This window comes from Palaemon carinicauda, chromosome 30 (genome assembly GCF_036898095.1).
Source record: "Palaemon carinicauda isolate YSFRI2023 chromosome 30, ASM3689809v2, whole genome shotgun sequence".
Classification (NCBI taxonomy): domain Eukaryota; kingdom Metazoa; phylum Arthropoda; class Malacostraca; order Decapoda; family Palaemonidae; genus Palaemon; species Palaemon carinicauda.
The window spans coordinates 71,530,920-71,551,366 of NC_090754.1; the positions used below are offsets into that span (position 1 = coordinate 71,530,920).

At 42.2% G+C, this 20,447-nt stretch overlaps 2 protein-coding genes across 8 annotated transcripts in view; one reads left to right on the forward strand and one right to left on the reverse strand.

Moving 5' to 3' along the window:
* Positions 1-12,359, reverse strand: part of LOC137623272 (quinone oxidoreductase-like) — a 129,950-nt gene extending 117,591 nt beyond the window's left edge. For 2 of the 4 annotated variants that reach the window (XM_068354042.1, XM_068354040.1), the window contains exon 1: positions 11,866-11,961. The gene's annotated coding sequence lies outside the window, so the exon portion shown is untranslated. Of the gene's footprint in view, positions 1-11,865; positions 11,962-12,337 lie in introns of those variants that run through there. The other 2 variants (XM_068354041.1, XM_068354039.1) reach the window with 2 other exon arrangements.
* A 7,489-nt stretch (positions 12,360-19,848) lies between these two features.
* Positions 19,849-20,447, forward strand: part of LOC137623277 (zinc finger protein 132-like) — a 57,322-nt gene continuing 56,723 nt past the window's right edge. For 2 of the 4 annotated variants that reach the window (XM_068354048.1, XM_068354050.1), the window contains exon 1: positions 19,849-19,976. The gene's annotated coding sequence lies outside the window, so the exon portion shown is untranslated. Of the gene's footprint in view, positions 19,977-20,152; positions 20,279-20,447 lie in introns of those variants that run through there. The other 2 variants (XM_068354049.1, XM_068354051.1) reach the window with 2 other exon arrangements.

The window sequence follows — 20,447 nt, forward strand, 5'->3', positions numbered from 1 at the left end:
GAAGGGTGGGGTCCGTCCGGCGCAACCCTTCTATGAGTGGGACGTCTCACTGCAGGGAGTCTGGGCTCCCCTGCCTCCTTGAGCTTGCATACTCTCTCCATAGCCTCTTCAACTGCTTTCAGGGGGAAGACGGAGTCACCCCACACCGACGAGTTCCTCAGGCATTTTGCTTCGCGTTCGGGGAGCTTATGGCCCAGCCTGTTAAGCACCATGTCTTTCCTCCGTAACACCCAGTTCACTGTCTGTGTGAGGGACTGAAAGGTGAGGAATTTCATAGCCTTCCCCCCTGAGCGGATCAGTTCCTGGAGCAGGGCGTGGTTTCCCGGCACTGTTAGGTCATGAGACAGTTGGAAGCCAGCCAACGTGCATGCCCACCAGTCTAGCCACAAGGTCACGTTCACTATATCTTGGGCCGTATCTTCCATCATGGAAGCCTCCGCTGGTGAGAAGCACACTGGGGCAAAGGGTCCTGTCTTCCGAACTGCCTTGGTTGAGAGTAGCTATTGCCGCCTCCACTGCGCGGGGTCCAGAATGCCGCCCGTCCGGAACATAAAACCCCTTCTGAGTCCTTAGTCCCAGGAGAAGCTTGAAGGACCCTTGGGCTCTGAGAGAGTTCACATGTCCTGCGACATATCTGTCTATGTGCTACATCCCCAGTTTCACATCCAAAGCCAACGGGAGGGTCAAGGATGGCTTCTGTTGGACGGGGTTATCCACCATCCTCCCCAACCCTGAGAACCAAGCCTGCTACATCGACGGCTTCGGTTCGTCTAGCCTGTGATGGTGTCTAATAAGGGCTAGGACCTTCCTATACGAAGACACCTCGTCAGCGGAACACCCTCCGGCGTCCATCAGACCGTCAACCACCTGATCCCCCGTGTCGAGTGCATCGACGAGCACGGATGGATCCATGTGGAAGGCTGTCTTCTTCTTCCAGCCGATTCGATGGAGCGGATGCCTCCATCACGGGTGGAGCCGCCGAGACGGAGGTAGCCGTCATGGGTCTACCTCCGCTCGAGGAGATCCGTGGGGTACGGGACCCGTGGTGTACCACCGGTTGACCAGGGCGCTTTGACAGAGCTGTCATGGTACCGGGTACGAATGCCAAGATACCGGGCCGGAACAGCAGTTCTCTCCGATGGGAGGATGGAGCCGGTGACTTGGCGGGCAATAGCAGGGCAAAGTCAACATGCGTAGACGGCTTCGACCAACGGGCGGATCGAGCCAACGACACACGGGGCAAGGGCGCGGGGGCGGCTCCAGAGGCCAATGAGGCAGACACTGGAGCAGCAGAGGCCCTGTTCGACCCACTACGGGGGAAAGCCGCTTGAACCCACTTGTCTCTGGAAGAGTACCTCTTCTTGCTCTTCCTCCTCAAGGTCTTCGCCCATTTCCTGGAAGGGCCTGAACAAGAGCTAGATTCCTCCTTCGAGACCTCTTCCGCTTCCTTCTCGCCTCCCAGGGGACGGAGTCCTCCGATGACGACAAGTCGTACGACGACGATGAGTAAGAGGAGGAAGAGACGGAAGAGGAGCTTGCTGAGTCCTCTGAGTCCTCCGTCGATGATGCAGGGTCCTGGCGTTGTTCCACCGGCATGAAGGGTTGCATGAAGTCTGGCGGGAGTGTAGACGAAGGCGCCGGGGGAGTCCGTAGAGCCTTCCTGGAAGCGAACCAACCAGCGAATTCCTCTTCCTGACGCATTGGCGATCTGAAGGGCGTCCTTGGCGCCGTCCAGACGATGGAATCGGGGTCCGAAGAACCTGTAGGCTGCCTCTTTGTCTAATCCTCCCCCGGGCGCTGTAGTACCTGAAATACCCTGCCACGATGCAGGGGAAGGAGCCGATCCAGTCTTCTCCCACACCGGGTCTTCAGCCGAGACGGGTCCTGCAAGCACCAGAACCTCGCCTCCCAAACACACTGCCTTCCCCCCCCCCCACAGCAGACCCCCCACATGCCTATGTAGCAACAACTGTCCCCACACCAATTACATGACTCATGGGGAACAGCAATGGGCCATTTCCCCGCAACGGACTTAACTTGTCCCTTACTCTACGTATCCGACGGAGCGGCAGGTGACGCTAACGGCAACGCGATGCCCACCTTCTTAGGGGACCTCTTTGGCACCTTCTTCTTTTTCGTGCCGTACAAGGCCCACTGGATTTCCGGCCAGGACGCACACTCCGGACACGTGGAAGTAGGGAACACACACTAACCCTACACGAGGAGCATAACGAGTGCGGGTCTACCTCCGTCTTCGAAAGCCACGCGCCACAGGACTTACCGGCCTTAGGCCCGGGACAACGACGTTGGGATTCCATAAGGAAGCACTAAAACACCAAGCAACACAAGAACACTGGGAAAGGAGGTGAATAAAAAGGCACAGGGGAATGGGTACAACACGAAGGAACCACGTGGTAACACAAAGGGTCAGAGGGGATGTGAGAGCGGCGAGATGTGAACTACGACGCGACCAGAAGCTTACTGACGACCGAGACCTAGCTCCTTGCTCTCGCACACTGACCAGGGTCGCCTCAGGGTGAGTATCCATCCGCCACAGAGGGACCCCACAAGGGAAAATGGAGATAGGGGAAACTACACAAAATTCTGGTCAGTTGGGAGGAGATCCCCAGATACTTCTAAGAAAGTAGTTGGAGGTAAGTACTCCGTGTTGGAACAAAGAGGGCTTTTGCAGAATGGCTGCAGAGTAATAGTGTAGAGAAGTATGAAAGATATAAGGAGAAAAATGTGGAAGTAAAGCCCAAGGTAAGCAAGGCAAAGAGGGCAGCTGACCTGAGGTGGGGTCAGGGATTGGGTCATTCATATGAGAATAAGAAGAAGTTTTGGAAAGAAGTGAAGAGAGTAAGGAAAGGTGGCTCAAGAATTGAAGAGACAGTGGAAGATGGAAATGGAAGGTTGTTAAAAGGAGAGGAGGCAAGGAAAAGGTGGGCGGAATATTTTGAAAGTTTACTGAATGTTGAGGATAATAGGGAGGCACATATAATTGCTGTTGCAGGTGTTGAGGTGCCGGTGATGGGAGATGAGAATGAGAGAGAGATTACAAGAGAGGAAGTGAGGAGAGCACTAGCTGAAACGAAAGTAGGAAAAGCATCTGGTATGGATGGTGTGAAAGCTGAGATGTTGAAGGAAGGGGGTGTGACTGTACTTGAATGGTTGGTGAGATTGTTTAATATGTTTTGTGTTGTCAATGGTACCAGTAGATTGGGTTTGTGCATGTATTGTACCACTATATAAGGGTAAGGGAGATGTGCATGAGTGTTGTAATTCAAGGGGTATTAGTTTGATGAGTGTAGCTGGAAAAGTGTATGGTAGAGTACAGATTAATAGGATTAAGGATAAAACAGAGAATGCAATATTAGAAGTACAGGGTGGTTTTAGAAGAGGTAGGGGTTGTATGAATCAGATGTTTACAGTAAGGCAGATATGCGAGAAATATTTAGCAAAAGGTAAGGAGGTATATGTTGCGTTTATGGATCTGGATAAAGCGTATGATAGAGTTGATAGGGAAGCAATGAGCAATGTGGAATGTGATGAGGTTATATGGAGTTGGTGGAAGGTTGTTGCAAGCAGTGAAAAGTTTCTACAAAGGAAGTAAAGCATGTGTTAGGATAGGAAATGAAGTGGGCGATTGATTTCCGGTGAGAGTGGGGCTAAGACAGGGATGTGTGATGTCACCGTGGTTGTTTAACTTGTATGTTGATGGAGTGGTGAGAGAGGTGAATGCTCGAGTGCTTGAACGAGGATTGAAACTGGTAGACGAGAATGACCATGAATGGGAGGTAAATCAGTTGTTGTTTGCGGATGATACTGTACTGGTTGCAAATGCATAAGAGAAGCTTAGCCGATTAGTGACAGAATTTGGAAGGGTGTGTGAGAGAAGGAAGCTGAGAGTTAATGTGGGTAAGAGTAAGGTTATGAGATGTACGAGAAGGGAAGGTGGTATGAGGTTGAATGTCATGTTGAATGAAGAGTTACTTGAGGAGGTGGATCAGTTTAAGTACTCGGGGTCTGTTGTTGCAGTAAATGGTGGTGTGGAAGCAGATGTACGTCAGTGAGTGAATGAAGGATGCAAAGTGTTGGGGGCAGTTAAGGGCGTAGTAAAAAATAGAGGGTTGGGCATGAATGTAAAGAGAGTTCTGTATGAGAAAGTGATTGTACCAACTGTCATGTATGGATCGGAGTTGTGGGGAATGAAAGTGACGGAGAGACAGAAATTTAATGTTTGAGATGAAGTGTCTAAGGAGTATGGCTGGTGTATCTCAAGTAGATAGGGTTAGGAACAAAGTGGTGAGGGTGAGAACAGGTGTAAGAAATGAGTTAGCAGCTAGAGTGGATATGCATGTGTTGAGGTGTTTTGGCCATATTGAGAGAATGGAAAATGGCTGTCTGCAAAAAAAGGTGATGAATGCAAGAGTTGATGGGAGAAGTACAAGAGGAAGGCCAAGGTTTGGGTGGATGGATGGAGTGAAGAAAGCTCTAGGTGATAGGAGGATAGATGTGAGAGAGGCAAGAGAGCGTGCTAGAAATAGGAATGAATGGCGAGCGATTGTGACGCAGTTCCGGTAGGCCCTGCTGCTTCCTCCGGTGCCTTAGATGATCGCGGAAGTAGCAGCAGTAGCGGGTTCAGCGTTATGAAGCTTCATCTGTGGTGGATAACGGGGAGGGTGGGCTGTGGCACCCTAGCAGTACCAGCCGAACTCGGTTGAGTCCCTTGTCAGGCTGGGAAGAATGTAGAAAGGAGAGGTCCCCTTTTTTGTTTCATTTGTTTGATGTCGGCTACCCCCAAAACTGTGGGAAGTGCCTTGGTATATGTATGTATACAAACCTAAGTCCTTTTAAAGGAGACTGACCAATTCAAGTGCAGCTGGAACTCAGCAGTTGAAACTTATACTGTACCATGGTGTTGGCAATAGGTGGGAATGCCGGACCCACCTTACCAGCACACAGAACAGTAACTTTGATTATGTCTGAGACTTTCATGGGAGATGATGGCGGGAAGTTAAGTTAAAGGACTCAGGTTTGTATAATCAGGAAAAATGCAAATTACTTTTAAAATTTGCAAACCTTCATCCTTTAATAGATTTATTCTAAGCTGGGAAAATCTCAACAACAGTGAAAGTCTGCAGAGTTTTAAGAAGAAATTAAAAACCCACTTATTCCCTGAATGCTATGACTTGAGTGAAAAGTGAATCAGACTAGAATATAGATTAAAACCCATCTTCCCCCACATATGATCTTCCGTAGAGACGGGCCCTGTAGGCACCAGGACTTCGCCTCTTGAAAACACTCCCGCCCCTCCCTCAGGCCCCACACATGCCTGAACTGATCTAAAATCATCCCCCACAGACATCTCAGACTCTTGGGGAAGGGCAATGGGCCACTTCCCCACAACGGACTTACCTCGTCCCCTACTCTGGCTAGGGGAAGGTGGAAGGGATCCCCGTTCCGACGAGGCATCCGGCGAAACTAACGACGAAGAAACGTTGGCCTTCTTGGGCGATTTCTTGGCAGCTTTCTTCTTCTTAGTGCCGAAGAGGACCCACTGAATCTCGGTCCAAGACTCGCACTCCGGACACACGAGTGGGGATCGACTTCGGGCTTGGAAAGAAATACACCACAAGATTTACCGGCCACAGGCCCAGGGCAACGGCGAGGATGCTCCATTACGCTACACTAGGACACCAAGAGACACAGGGACACAGAGGAAAGGATAAGGAATGAACATGTGGGAAACGTGAACACGTGGGAAACGCGTGGTAGACACAAAGGGTCGGGGGACACAAGGGTCGCACTGATACTGTACTCCTAAGAAAGTAGTTCGAGGTAAGTACTCCGTGTTAGAACAAAAGGTCTTTCTATTATCTTCCTATTTCTAAGCTAGGATGGAAAGAATATAGTACAGTACAGTATAAAAAAAAATCATCTATGTCTTGATGGTAAGAAATAGAGCACAAAAGTTATTAAGCCGGCAAGAAACTTTTATCTCATGATATCACCATTCATAACAATACTTAAGAGAGGCAAGACACTCAGTCCACGAAAGAAACAGCCATACCCAGGTTCAGCAGGTCAGTAAATTAACCTACATAAATTTGCCCTCTCCAGGAAATTTTCATATAGCATACTTACGTTCATCATCCACAACGCAATACTGTAAGGACACCGCTCCCTTCGTCGTCCAGAAAATCAACAAACTGTTTATTTATTTGAATTCTCCTTTCGCCACACCGTGGTTTCCCATGTATATGTATTCCGCTCTATCAGAGCTACATTTTGACATATGTATTATTTCATTATGTGTTTCAGGTAACTCATAATTCGTATATTTGTAAGTGTAAGAAAACATATATTTTGGCGGGCAATTCAATCTGATTTGGCGTCAGCGCCATCCTACCTTTCCGTCTGCACTTTGTAATATACTCCCATGCACATTTGAATAAGTATCAGTTGATCTTGGTGACGCTTGTCTCACTGCCCTTACAACTAGTGACCCCGGAGTTGAAAGTAGCATCAGCGGTTTTGGCTTTGCCATTAACGGACTTATTACGGCCGTGCTACCTTCTCTATACTCCGTTACCTTAGGCATGAGCCTGCCTTTGGTTCTCCCACACTTCGGTGAATGTAAGGCAGTAGGATGAGCTTAACCGACATATCAACTTCTCACCTCTTCGCCGACTCGTCGTCTGGCCACGATGCAGGAAGCAACACGCCCATCGCACCCAACGGCCTCGCCCCCACGCCCAAAGTCAAACTGCCGCCCTTTTCTCAACACAACACCACTTCCTGGTTCCTGAGAGCTGACGTACTCTTCCGCGTCACTAGACTCAGCGACTCTTGCACCAAGGCTGACATCGTTCTCACCTCCATACCTGAAGAGGTATTCGACAAGATTTCCCCATGGCTCGACGCCCAGGCCGGCCAAGTTTCATACGACGACCTGAGAACGAAACTCATCAGTATCTACTCCCTCTCCGTCTCAGCAAGGGCACAGAAAGTCCTGGACATCGCCGGCAAGCCCATGGGTGACACCTCTCCTGTCGAGGCGTGGGACGAGTTAACCGGCCTGCTTATGCTCCCCGAAACGGACAGCAACGGCCGACGACATGAGATTAGCTTATCTCGCGAGATCTTTCTTCGACGCCTACCACAGGACGTAAGGGCCTGATTGACAGACGCCGACAAGCTCCCGATGAACGAACTCTTGTCAAAGGCTCAGAAGCTCCACGAGGCCTCCAAAGCATCTCGCCTTTGGGCATCATCGTCAACACCGCCTTCGTTCTCCTCCTTCAGCAGCTGCTCTTCCATAGACTACTCGGCAATGGTCCCTGAGAACGACGAGATCAACGTTCTATCAAGAAAGAAACCGCCGCAACCAACACGACCAAACCCTAGGACTAACCCAGCATGGTGCTTCTACCACCAACAGTTCGGCAGCGACGCCAAGAAATGTAGAGCGCCATGCAGTTTCCCTAGAAGACGACGCCAGAAGCATCCACCTGCCACCATCGCAGCCGCAGGTAACTAACACAAGAATGGTTTTTATATCCTCGATACCATTTCCAACCGTAGACTCATGGTAGACACCGGCACAATGCAGTCAACGTTCCCACCTTCCAAGTCCGACCTAGACCGTGGTCCTGACAAAAACGCTCCCTCACTCATCGCCGCCAACGGATCTCCCATACGGTGCTATGGGAATAGGACTCTCAAGATATCTATCACGGGCCGTTCGTATTCTTGGCCCTTCACCATCGCTGACGTCAATCGCCCCCTCCTCGGTGCGGATTTCCTCGCCCACCACGGACTCCTCGTCGATGTCGCTAACAAACGTCTCATCGACACGGGAACCTGCCAGTCCCGCGCCCTAGAACACGGCCCTGCAACAATGTCCGTATCCGCTGTAACGACGTACCCCTACGCCGACCTCCTACAAGAATTTCTCGAGGTTTTTAAGCCCGAGCTCCGACACTCGCCAGGTTCCCCGTCCAAGCACAGGATCTACCACCACATGACAACGACAGGACCTCTACTCACGCCAAATTCCGCCGCCTCCCGCCCCAGAAACTGAAGGATGCCAAACGCGCCTTTGAGGACATGGAACGCATGGGTATCTGTAAGAAAGCATCGAGCCCCTGGGCATCGCCCCTACACATGGTAAAAAGGCCAGGCGGGTCCTGGAGACCTTGCGGCGACTACAGGCGTCTCAACCTCATCACAACGCCCGATCACTACCCGCTGCCCAACATGCAGGACCTAACGAACGCGTTGCACGGCGCGAAGTATTTTACCAAGATGGACCTCCTCAAGTCTTACTTCCAGGTCCCCGTATTTCCAGAAGACATCCCGAAAACTGCCATTGTAACGCCGTTTGGATCCTACACCTTAGCATACTCAACCTTAGGTCTACGCAACGCCGGGGCGACCTTCCAACGACTAATGGATAGCATTCTGGGTGACCTACCTTTCTGCGTCTGCTACGTCGACGACATCCTGATATTCTCGAAAACTAAGGAAGAACACCGGAGGCACATCCGCACCGTCCTGAAATGCCTACAGGAGAACGGCCTGGTCGTACGTTTCGACGACAAGTGCACGTTCGGTGCGGAAGGAGTGGATTTCCTTGGTCACCGCGTATCCTCGTGCGGGGTAAAACCCATGACAACCAAGGTCGACGCCATCAGAAAGTTCCCGATACCTACGACCATCCGCCAACTTCAGGAGTTCCTGGGGATGGTCAATTACTACAGGCGCTTCATCCCCAACATAGCACAAACTCTGTCACCCCTCGACAACGTCCCGAAAGGAAAAGCGAAAAAACTCGAGTGGGGTTTGCCCCAGCAACAGGCATTCGCCCAGACGAAGGATGCCCTCGCGAATGCCACCACCCTGGCTCATTTCGACGACAACGCGTCCCTGCGACTAACGACCGACGCCAGCAACGTCGCCTGTGGGGCTGTGCTGGAGCAACTCGTCGATGGTTCTCCTCGACCGCTGGCATTCTTCAGCAAGAAATTGAAACCCGCTGAAACAAGATACAGCACCTTCGATAGGGAACTCCTCGCCGTCTACCTCGCCGTCTACCTCGCCGTCCGCCACTTCAGGCACATCTTGGAGGGCACTCCCTTCACAATCGCGACGGACCATCAACCCCTCGTACACGCTTTCACGAAGTCGACAGACGCATGGTCATCCCGACAACAACGTCATCTCGCAACAATCGCAGAATTCGGGTGCACCATACGTTACGTCCCAGGAAAGAAAAACCCAGTCGCGGACGCCCTTTCAAGGATTGAAATTGACGCAATCCACCTGGGAATCGACTACGCCAATCTCGCAACCGAACAACACACCGACCGAGAAGCACAGGATCACCTGACGGGGCCATCCGCGCTCAAGAAAAGTGCGATTCCCCTCGGACCAGCAGGAGTAACTATTCTTTGCGACACCAGCACGGGCCGCCCACGTCCCTGGATACCAGCCTCCTGCAGAAGGAAAATATTCGATATCATCCATGGACTTTCACACCCCTCAGGACGCACCACCACTCGCCTGCTGTCTGAAAAGTTCATCTGGCCAGGGATAAAAAAGGACGCCCGGGAATGGGCGAAGTCATGCATCAACTGCCAGTCAAGCAAAGTCATCCGTCACACCGAATCGGGGGTGGGCGATTTTCCCCAGCCAAAAAGACGTTTCGGTCACATACACATAGACGTCGTGGGACCATTGCCCCCTTCTGGATCTGCTCGCTACCTGCTTACGATCATCGATCGCTCCACGAGGTGGTTGGAGGCATCGCCGATGACCGAAGCTACGACTCGAGCATGCGCCGAAGCCCTCCTGTCAAGCTGGGTGAGCAGGTTTGGCGTTCCTGACGACATCACGACAGACAGAGGCCCCGCTTTCCTCTCAGAAATATGGCTCGCTTTAGTGAACCTGATGGGGACGACGCTCCACAGCACCACGGCATACAACCCCGCGGCAAACAGCATGGTCGAAAGAACTCACCGCGCCCTCAAGGCGTCCCTGATGGCAAGCTGCACCGACGGGGACTGGAAATCACGACTTCCTTGGGTACTCCTCGGCCTTCGCACCGCCCCTCGCGCAGACGGCGAACCTTCGCCCGCCGAAAAGGTTTACGGGGAGGCGCTCGCAGTTCCTGGCGAATTCTTTCCCTCATCAACCGACGACACGCAGCTGGATCATCTAAGGGACATCGCCAGGAAGTTCAGGCCATGTCTCAAAACTTACCAGGACAGAACCAAGCACTTCAAGCCAAAAAACCTGGATGACTGCGGGTACGTTTTCGTCCGTGTCGACGCTCATCGACAACCACTGACTAGACCTTATCGAGGCTCCTACCGGGTAATTAAGAAGACAACGAAAGCCTTCCTTCTCGACGTCCATGGACAAGAGGACTGGGTCTCAATAGACTACGTGAAACCAGCGTTTCTCGAAGGAAGCGACACCGCCTCCGCCGGACCTGGCAGATCCAGAGTTTCACCTCAAAACAAGGCGCCCAACGAAAGAAAAATCATCAAACGACGACAAGAGGAAGAGATCCTTACGCCGGCTGCCGGCGCGCCCCTCCGTTCAAAAACAAGAGGAACCCTCCGACGCCCGAAAAGATACGAAGATTGATCATCAGCCCTCTACGCCACCCAATGTCTGGGGGGGGGGGGGGAAGTACTTGTAAGGACACCGCTCCCTTCGTCGTCCAGAAAATCAACAAACAGTTTATTTATTTGAATTCTCCTTTCGTCACACCGTGGTTTCCCATGTATATGTATTCCGCTCTATCAGAGTTACATTTTGACATATGTATTATTTCAGTATGTGTTTCTGTTAACTCATAATTCGTATATTTGTAAGTGTAAGAAAACACATATATTTTGGCGGGCAATTCAATCTGATTTGGTGCCAGCGCCATCCTACCTTTCCATCCGCACCTTGTAATATACTCCCATGCACATTTGAATAAAGTATCAGTTGATCTTGGTGACGCTTGTCTCACTGCCCTTACAATACAAACAGTGCTTAGTACATGAACACAAATATTCATAGTGTAAGGAAATGAACACCAAATTTGTGTAGCCAATGATGGCAAAGTCCTCAGAAGAATATTGGGAGTTAAATGGTAGGATAGGATTATAAATGAAACTACAAGAGGGATTACTCGAGTGTCATATGTGGATGAGAACATGATGAGGGGTATATGGAGATGGTTTGGCCAGGCTCTTCACACTTCCCAAGAGAGATTAGGTCACCTAAGGTTTAACTGGGCTCCACAAGGCACTAGAAGAGTTGGAAGACCCTGGCCTACATAGCTGAGGACAATGAAGTGTGAAGTCAGGGATGATGGATTGAGAAGCATTCATTTAAAAGCTCAAGATAGAGACAATTGGCAAAATCTAATCGAGGTCCTTTGCGTAAATAAGCGTAGGAGGAGATGAGATGATGATAGATTTCACTCGAACTATAGGGCCAGAAAAGCAGCCCTTAAAGTAAGTAACCTAAGTGATAACCTAACCTTCATACGAGTGACAATTTAACACAAAACCGATGGGTGTACAGTATCAATGGTGAGAACATAAGAGAAAAGAACTTGGCAAAAAATACATGGTTCATATATTTGGTGAGAAGCAAAAATAATGCACAATTTGCCTGAAATATGCAGGAAAATATATGCTATGACACCAAAGTTTTTTTCACTTGTCCCACCCTTTTTAAAAGATAAAAATTCAACGAACTATCTATGCGAGCACTAATATCACCTAATTGCTTCTAGAACCCCTCTAGCATTATATAATAACTCAACAGAAGTATGACAATGTCAAAATTAATATTAACCTCAGTTCTTCACAAACGGAGTCTACGTTAGTCACGTTGAAGGTAGTAGTAAGGTACCTTTGAATGGAGGGATTGTTCACTGTTATCTTAGCCACTTCATTCTATATAGATAAGATATCTATAATAATTATACATAGATGTTTACAAAAAGCTTGAATTTTAATGTATAAAGAACCTCTTGAAACTTCTTCCTTATCTACATGAATAAACGAATTTAATTTCCCGATATTATTTAACTTTTATGTACATTTGTCTATAAAGAACGATTTTTACCTACATAGATCATGCAGCAAGTGTTTTAGAAATGACAAATTAGAACATTGAAAGTTTGAAACGTTTTTTTTTTCTTTTTTTTTCTTTTTTTTTACAGAAACTGTTTGAAACCTGTCAATGGCATAATCATATTCCACCCGTGCAATTCCAAACTGAGAATTATTAAAACGCGAGACACGATTTTGAGAGAAATAATTACCTAAAAATAAAATGTTTGAAATTTAAATGAACATTCGAAGTCAGAGCGAGTTACGTAGTCTACGTGTCGTAAAAGTAACCATTAGTGACTAGTCAGTGACAGTGTAGGTAGAACGGCCTTGGGTGACTATCGTTATCAGCAGTGACGTTGCATAGCACATAGTTAATTTACGTACTTCCTATTGCAAGTCATCATTTTAAGCGAAAACTAATGTAAAAGGAACAACAGATACAATAACTGTGTCCTATCAGCAGCCCACAGACATTGGGGTGACTTTGGGTCACAATACATTTTCGGTCTTCACTTTGTATTGCAAGTTCAAGTAACTTTCTTTCCCTTTTTAAGTTGGTATGGTATTTTCTTCAACTCTGCTGCATTTGGTGTGGCACCAGTTGAATTATCAACTAATGAGTTATCCAATCTCATGTTTGTGTGCATAGCTGATATTTGTTTGTTTGTGTGTGTATTTTGCTTTACTTTAAGAAAGTTTTTTTTAGTCCTAGCACACATGGAAATCCTATGCCCTATAAGATCTGTTTGTCCTGTAATTCTTAAGTATTTAGAGAATCTATCACTCATTGTATTCCGCGCTACGCATTATCGGGGCACTTGGAAAACAAGAAAGTTGGCTGCGTGATGGTACACTCAATCGGGTACTCCGTATTCTATCTCAGTTCTCTTCCTCGTGTTATTTCTATAACTTAAATACAAAAGATTTAGTTTGATGTTGTTATTGTTCTTAAATTTCTTTTGAAGTTTATCTTCTCATTACCTTTCTTCACTGAGCTATTTCCCTGTTGGAGCCCTTGGGCCTATATTATTATTATTATTATTATTATTATTATTATTATTATTATTATTATTATTATTATTATTATTATTATTAGCCGAGCTGCAACCCTAGTTGGAAAAGCAAGATGCTATAAGCCCAAGGGCTCCAATAGGGAAAAATAGCCCAGTGAGATAAGGAAATAAGGAAATAAATAAATGATGAGAACAAGTTAACAATAAATCATTCTAAATCAGTAACGTCAAAACAGATATGTCCCATATAAACTATCAACAGCGTAAAAAAAAAAAAAAAAAAAAAAAAAAAAAAAAAAAAAAAAAAAAAAACAGATATGTCACAAATAAACTATAAAAGACTTATGTCAGCCTGATCAACATAAAAACATTTGCTCCAACTTTGAACTTTTGAAGTTCTAATGATTCAACTACCCGATTAGGAAGATCATTCCACAACTTGATAACAGCTGGAACAAAACTTCTAGAATACTGTGTAGTATTGAGACTCATGATGGAGAAGGCCTGGCTATTAGAATTAACTGCCTGCCTAGTATTACGAACAGGATAGAATTGTCCAGGGAGATCTGAATGTAAAGGATGGTCAGAGTTATGTAAAATCTTATGCAACATGCATAATGAACTAATTGAACAACTGTGCCAAAGATTAATATCTAGATCAGGAATAAGTTTCTGTCCAACAAATCAAGATGAGAATCAGCAGCTGAACACCAGACAGGAGAACAATACTCAAAACAAGGTAGAATGAAAGAATTAAAACACTTCTTCAGAATAGATTGATCACCGAAAATCTTAAATGACTATCTCAATAAGCCAATTTTTTTGTGCAATTGAAGAAGACACAGACCTAATGTGTTTCTCAAAAGTAAATTTGCTGTCGAGAATCACAGCAAAAATTTTGAAAGAGCCATACAAACTTAAAGACACATCAATACTGAGATCCGGATGTTGAGGAGCCACCGTCTTTGACCTACTTACAATCATACTTTGAGTTTTGTTAGGGTTCAACTTCATACCCTATAATTTGCACCATGCACTAATTTTAGATAAATCTCTATTAAGGGATTCACCAACCCCAGATCTACATTCAGGGGATGGAATTGATGCAAAGAGGGTAGCATCATCTGCATATGCAACAAACTTGTTTTCTAGGCCAAGCCACATGTCATGTGTATATAGTATGAAAAGTAATGGGCTAAGAACACTACCCTGTGGCTAACTTGCGCAACATAACAGATAACTTTGGAGCTAAGAAATCTGATGTTTTTATAAAATAAAACAATGGAAAAATACCATTTGGGTCTACACCTCCATAAGCATCAAGGTCCATCAACAGAGCTTTAATTTCACGAGATCGAAAAGCTAAACTAGTTCGTTTAGCCTCAGGAAAACATGAATGAGAAAGTTCAAAGTTCAAGTTTTTCATTACTCTGTTTACTGACAAAAACATCAGCCAAAAGGGTTGCCTTTTCCTTTGGACAGTGAGTGACTGAGCCATCTGGTTTAAGTAAAGGAGGAACTGTTGCATCTACACCAAAGAGTGCAGATTTAAGGGTAGACCACCATTTATGTTCCTGAGTTGTACCAGAAAGTGTTTCTTTTATGGTTAAATTGTACCCCTTTTCAGTTGAGGCATAAACTCTCTGAGCAAAAGCTCGAAGTTGAGTATAGTTATTCCAGGTCAAATCTGATCTGTTACCCTTCCAAAGACGATAGGCCTCCTGCTTCTCCAAATAAGCACGTCTACAATCATCATTGAACCACGGTTTGTCCTTCATTCGGTACCTTAGCACACGAGAAGGGATACGCCTATCAATTATGTAGACTACATTCTCATTCAAAGGGACAACAGGATCTACTCTACTATATAATTGTGACCGATTCAAGCACAAAAGATCATGCAAAATCCCATTCCAGTCTGCTTGGAACTTCATATAAATATTACAAGAGTATGATATATCAGGGACAGGCTGCTCAGTCTTCACTACTAATGAAATCAAGGTATGATCAGATGTCCCGACTGGAGAACCAACCTTACTAGTTATAACGCCAGGGGAATCAGTGTATACGAGGTCCAAGCAATTACCAGGCCTGTGGGTAGCTTCATTTATAATTTGCTCACAGCCTGATTCAGAGGCAAAGTCTAAAGCTCTTAAGCCATGGCGATCGGTAGGAGAGATAGAACTTAACCACTCCCTATGGTGAGCATTAAAACCACCAACAAAGACAAAAGAAGCCTTTCTATCATCTTCTTGTATCTTAGCCATAATGGTAAGAAGACAATCGTAGATAGAATCATTCATGTCTGGATTCCGGTTAATCGAACACAAATAAAAGTTGTTATGCCTGCCACAAACTTTTATTACCTGAATCTCATGACATCCACATTGATAGCAGGACTTATGAGAAGTAGGGTACTCAGTCCTATTATACACAGCCATTCCCCCGGCCCTAGGGATGGCATCACGTTTCAACATTATTGGCCTCTTAAAACCAGTTATTAGGAGCTCAGCTCAGATGAGTGCCTCATATTAAAAACCAGAGTTTCTAAGCACAAAAGAATATCATACTGTCTGGACGCAGCTGTAAGGTCTTGAATATTTGCATGAAGACCACGAATATTACAATACAGAAGACGACATTGACGAAATCTAGGACGTACTGGTCCCAGATTTTGCTCAATGTCTCCAGACAACATAAGAATTAATAGAAATAAAAAAAGAGACATCATACTTAAAAACTAGATTAACAAGAATTACAACAAAAACAATATGTACAGAATTATAAATAAAGTGATTGATGAAGCCCATAGACTATAGTAAAAAGTCGGAAAAACTGGTCAACATGGAGGAGCTGATACGCCATGCAAAGCTAAATACCCTCCAGGATAGCCACTTCAACTGAAGGGAGGACAGTAAGGATGGTTTTGAGAAGAAAAATAATCAGAAAAGGAAAAGACAACCTCTTGATAAACCACCAGGCATCCATGGCCCTTCTATTAAACCTGCCCGACACACCACTTCAAAAAAAAACAAGAAGAAAAAAAAATAATAAGATAGAATAGTGTGCCCGAGTGTACCCTCAAGCAAGAGAACTCTAACCCAAGACAGTAGGAGACCATGGTATAGAGGTTATGGCACTACCCAAGACTAGAGAACAATGGTTTAATTTTGAAGTGTCCTTCTCCTAGAAGAGCTGGTTACCATAGCTAAAGAGGCTCTTCTACCCTTACCAAGAGGAAAGTACACTGAACAATTGCAGTACAGTAATTAACCCCTTGGGTGAAGAAGTGTTTAGTATATCATTGTTGTCAGGTGTATGAGGAAAGGCGAGAATATGTAAAGAATAGGCCAGACTACTCTGTGTAAGTGTAGGCAAAGAAAAAATAAGCCGTAAACAGAGAGAGGAATCCAATGCATTACTGTCTGGCCAGTCAATGGATCCAATACCTCTATAGTGGTAGTATCTTTTCCAACTAGGGTAATGTAGCTTAATTAATTAGCAAATGATACAGTAATGATGATGATAATAATAACAACAACAACAACAACAATAATAATAATAATAATAATAATAATAATAATAATAATAATAATAATAATAATAATAATAATAATAATAATAATAATAATAATAATAATGTGTAGCAATTTTCTTAGATATTTTAGAAGTCCAGCTCTGACAACTTTATGATTCATTGCATATATATACATGCTTCAGCAGCCAGTTTAATTCAATCCATAAGGGTTAATCCTTTTTCGATGCGGGACACCTTTTATCAATCTCACTTGTTTATTGTAAGTGATAGTCAATCTTGGCCGCACCACAAATGATTACAAGTTTCTTTACAGGCACTTCTTTAGAAAAGGAAGGTTTCTAATGTGATATCTAGCGATTCTTACTACATTATTTATCTGAGCACTGAGAAACAAATTACAGTCGAGTAATATACCAAGTCACGAACTATACAAGATATCGGGACCAGGTTGATATCAATATCTATTTGGATGCCACACAAGTTTCTCAGGTTGTTTTTCTTTCCCGTCACCTTATACTCAGTCTTATTTTCAGTAGGTTTAGTTTTTAATTGTCATCCATTCCCTGACTTGAATCATTGCACATATCTTGATATCTGTACTAGTTTTGATAGTCAACGTAATTCAATTATTATATGTGTTATCATTTCTCTGGGTGGGACACCTTTAGTTTGTCTTGCTCTTTTGTTTGTTATGTTTTATAAGTTGCACTTTGAGAAGATAGTAATAGATAGAGTTACAGTAGTGAATCCCAGTAATAACACAGTTAATCACAAGTATCTTTACAGAATTTTCATCCAGATACTTCTTTGCAAAAGCAATATGATATCCAGCAATTCTTATTACATTATTTAAGAGACAAATTACAGTTTACCTACAGGTCACGAACTCTACTAGGCTACAGGCTACATCCAGGCCATGATGTAATTAATAATTTTTTTTTGGATGTCGCCTAAGTTTCTTAAGTTGTTTCCCTTTCCTATCACTCTAAAGTCAGTTTTGATTTTATTTGGTTTTAGTTGTTTATTCGTCATCATTTCTCAAACATTAGTAAGAAGTGGCAATTAAAGTTTCAACGGTTCCATCATTACCATGTATGAAGTAAAATTGTGTATAATCTGCAAATAGTTTAAACTTCACTTCGTGTCTCTGTAGTTCCTTTGATAGGCCTATAGTAAAGATACCAAATAAAGACTAGGCAAAGTACAATTTCTCGAGGTATCCCCTCTGCTTAAATGGTTCATAAACTGAGTTAAGAGTTTCCAATTCACACACAATATTTTCTGTTAACCAAGAAATCTTTTAGATGCTCAAAAGTTTCCTTTTTAGTACCAAACCAATGGACCTTGAATAATTAAGTGGCAGTTCGTGCACATCTGTATCTACTAAAGTCGATCAATATTAAGATGCCACATTTGTCCTCATCCATAATTTAGAAGTGAACATATAGATATTTCCGATTTCAGTAGAATATAATTGTCTGTGAGCTGACTGGTTGCCCGACAATACTTCGATTATTTCTAAATAACTAATTAGTTGTTCAAGAATGACATAGTTTAGCACGTTTAATATAATGGATGGATTTCTTGTGGGTCTATATGAAATAAGAGTCATGATAATCTAGATAACTTTTTATGACACCTTATAGGAAACATGGTGCACTAAACTACACTATCTGCAATATACAATATTCTAACCTCTTATGAGATCATTGTATGGTTATAAGTTATGTAATGCATCGAGATTAAGTTATATATATATATATATATATATATATATATATATATATATATATATTTATATATATATATAGATATATATATATATATATATATATATATATATATATATATATATATATATATATATATATATATATCTATATATATATCTATATATATATCTATATATATATATATATATATATATATATATATATATATATATATATATATATATATATATATATATATATCTATATATATATATATATATATATATATATATATATATAGATATATATATATACATATATATATATATATATATATATATATATATATATATATATATATATATATATATATAGATATATATATATATATATATATATATATCTATATATCTATATATATATATATATATATATATATATATATATATATATATCTATATATATAGATCTATATATATATATATATATATATATATATATATATATATATATATATATATATATATATATATATATATCTATATATATATATATATATATATATATATATATATATATATATATAGATATATATATATATATATATATATATATATATATATATATATATATATATATATATATATATATATATATATAGATATAGATATATATATATATATATATATATATATATATATATATATATATATATATATATAGATATATATATATATATATATATATATATATATATATATATATATATATATAGATATATATATATATATATATATATATATATATATATATATATATATATATATATATATATATATATATATATATATATATATATATATATATATATATATATATATATATATATATATATATATATATATATATATATATATATATATATATATATATATATATATATATATATATATATATATATATATATATATATATATATATATATATATATATATATATATATATATATATTTGTTCGTTTGTTTCGAGCTGTGCAACACACGTTTGATATCTTCTGTTCATGTGTTCCTAATCCCTAGGTGCGAAATCTGATTGTATAGATAGGGACTATTATAATTTTATGATCGTTCGACTATGGAATTTTGTTGTAAATATAGGATTTGAGTGAGTTGCTTCCGGTAGTACATATAAACAAGGGCATAATTTAATCATAAGTAAACAGATGTTGGATAACCCGATATAAGAATATATTTAAAAGAAAAGCGAGCTCATAAACAGTTCTAGTGAAAGCGTTTCCTTAATATCATAATCTAAAAATAATAGTTTTACTAAAGTTATTACTATTTTTGAAGGAATTTAAAGATTTTGTATACATATTAATAAGTATTAAAACTTTAAAAGTCAGTTTATGCTAGCTGTATAATTACTGTATTTATTAATGTTAATAAACTACTAAAATTTTGTATGAAACAGCTCCATTTGATAGACATGGTTTGCTGGACTAAACCATTTGTTTACTTCCTCGACCTTGGACATTGGCACTTCTCTGTGTAGCTGAATTAGTCTATAACATAAACCAATGACGGTAAATGTGTTCTTTATGTAGTATTTAAAATAATGCAGTCATTTAGTTGCACTTTTTAAAACAATTAAATAACCTTACAATGCGTTTTCGTGTGATAAGTTTCTCTAGCCTATCCCAAAGGTTTTGACCATTGTTGGCCAAAATAGTTCTCACCCATTATAGGTTTTATCTTACTTATTTTGAGCAATTTTCCTGGTCACACCCTGCATGCATTTAATATCTATGGGAGAACCTCGGTAGAAAATCCTTTTGGCAATTGACATAATAATTATATGTCAAACAGCTTCGTGAACCGTATTTCGGTAAATATACACTTTAATTTCCTGCCAAGTGCATGAATCTTATATTTTTATACGTATTATCTTACTAATTATCTTGTGCATTATTACTGTCAGACCATAAATAGTGTGGCATAAACTACCTTTTTATGAGTTGTCTTAAGCCCTTTTAAAAGTAATTATGGGAGACCCC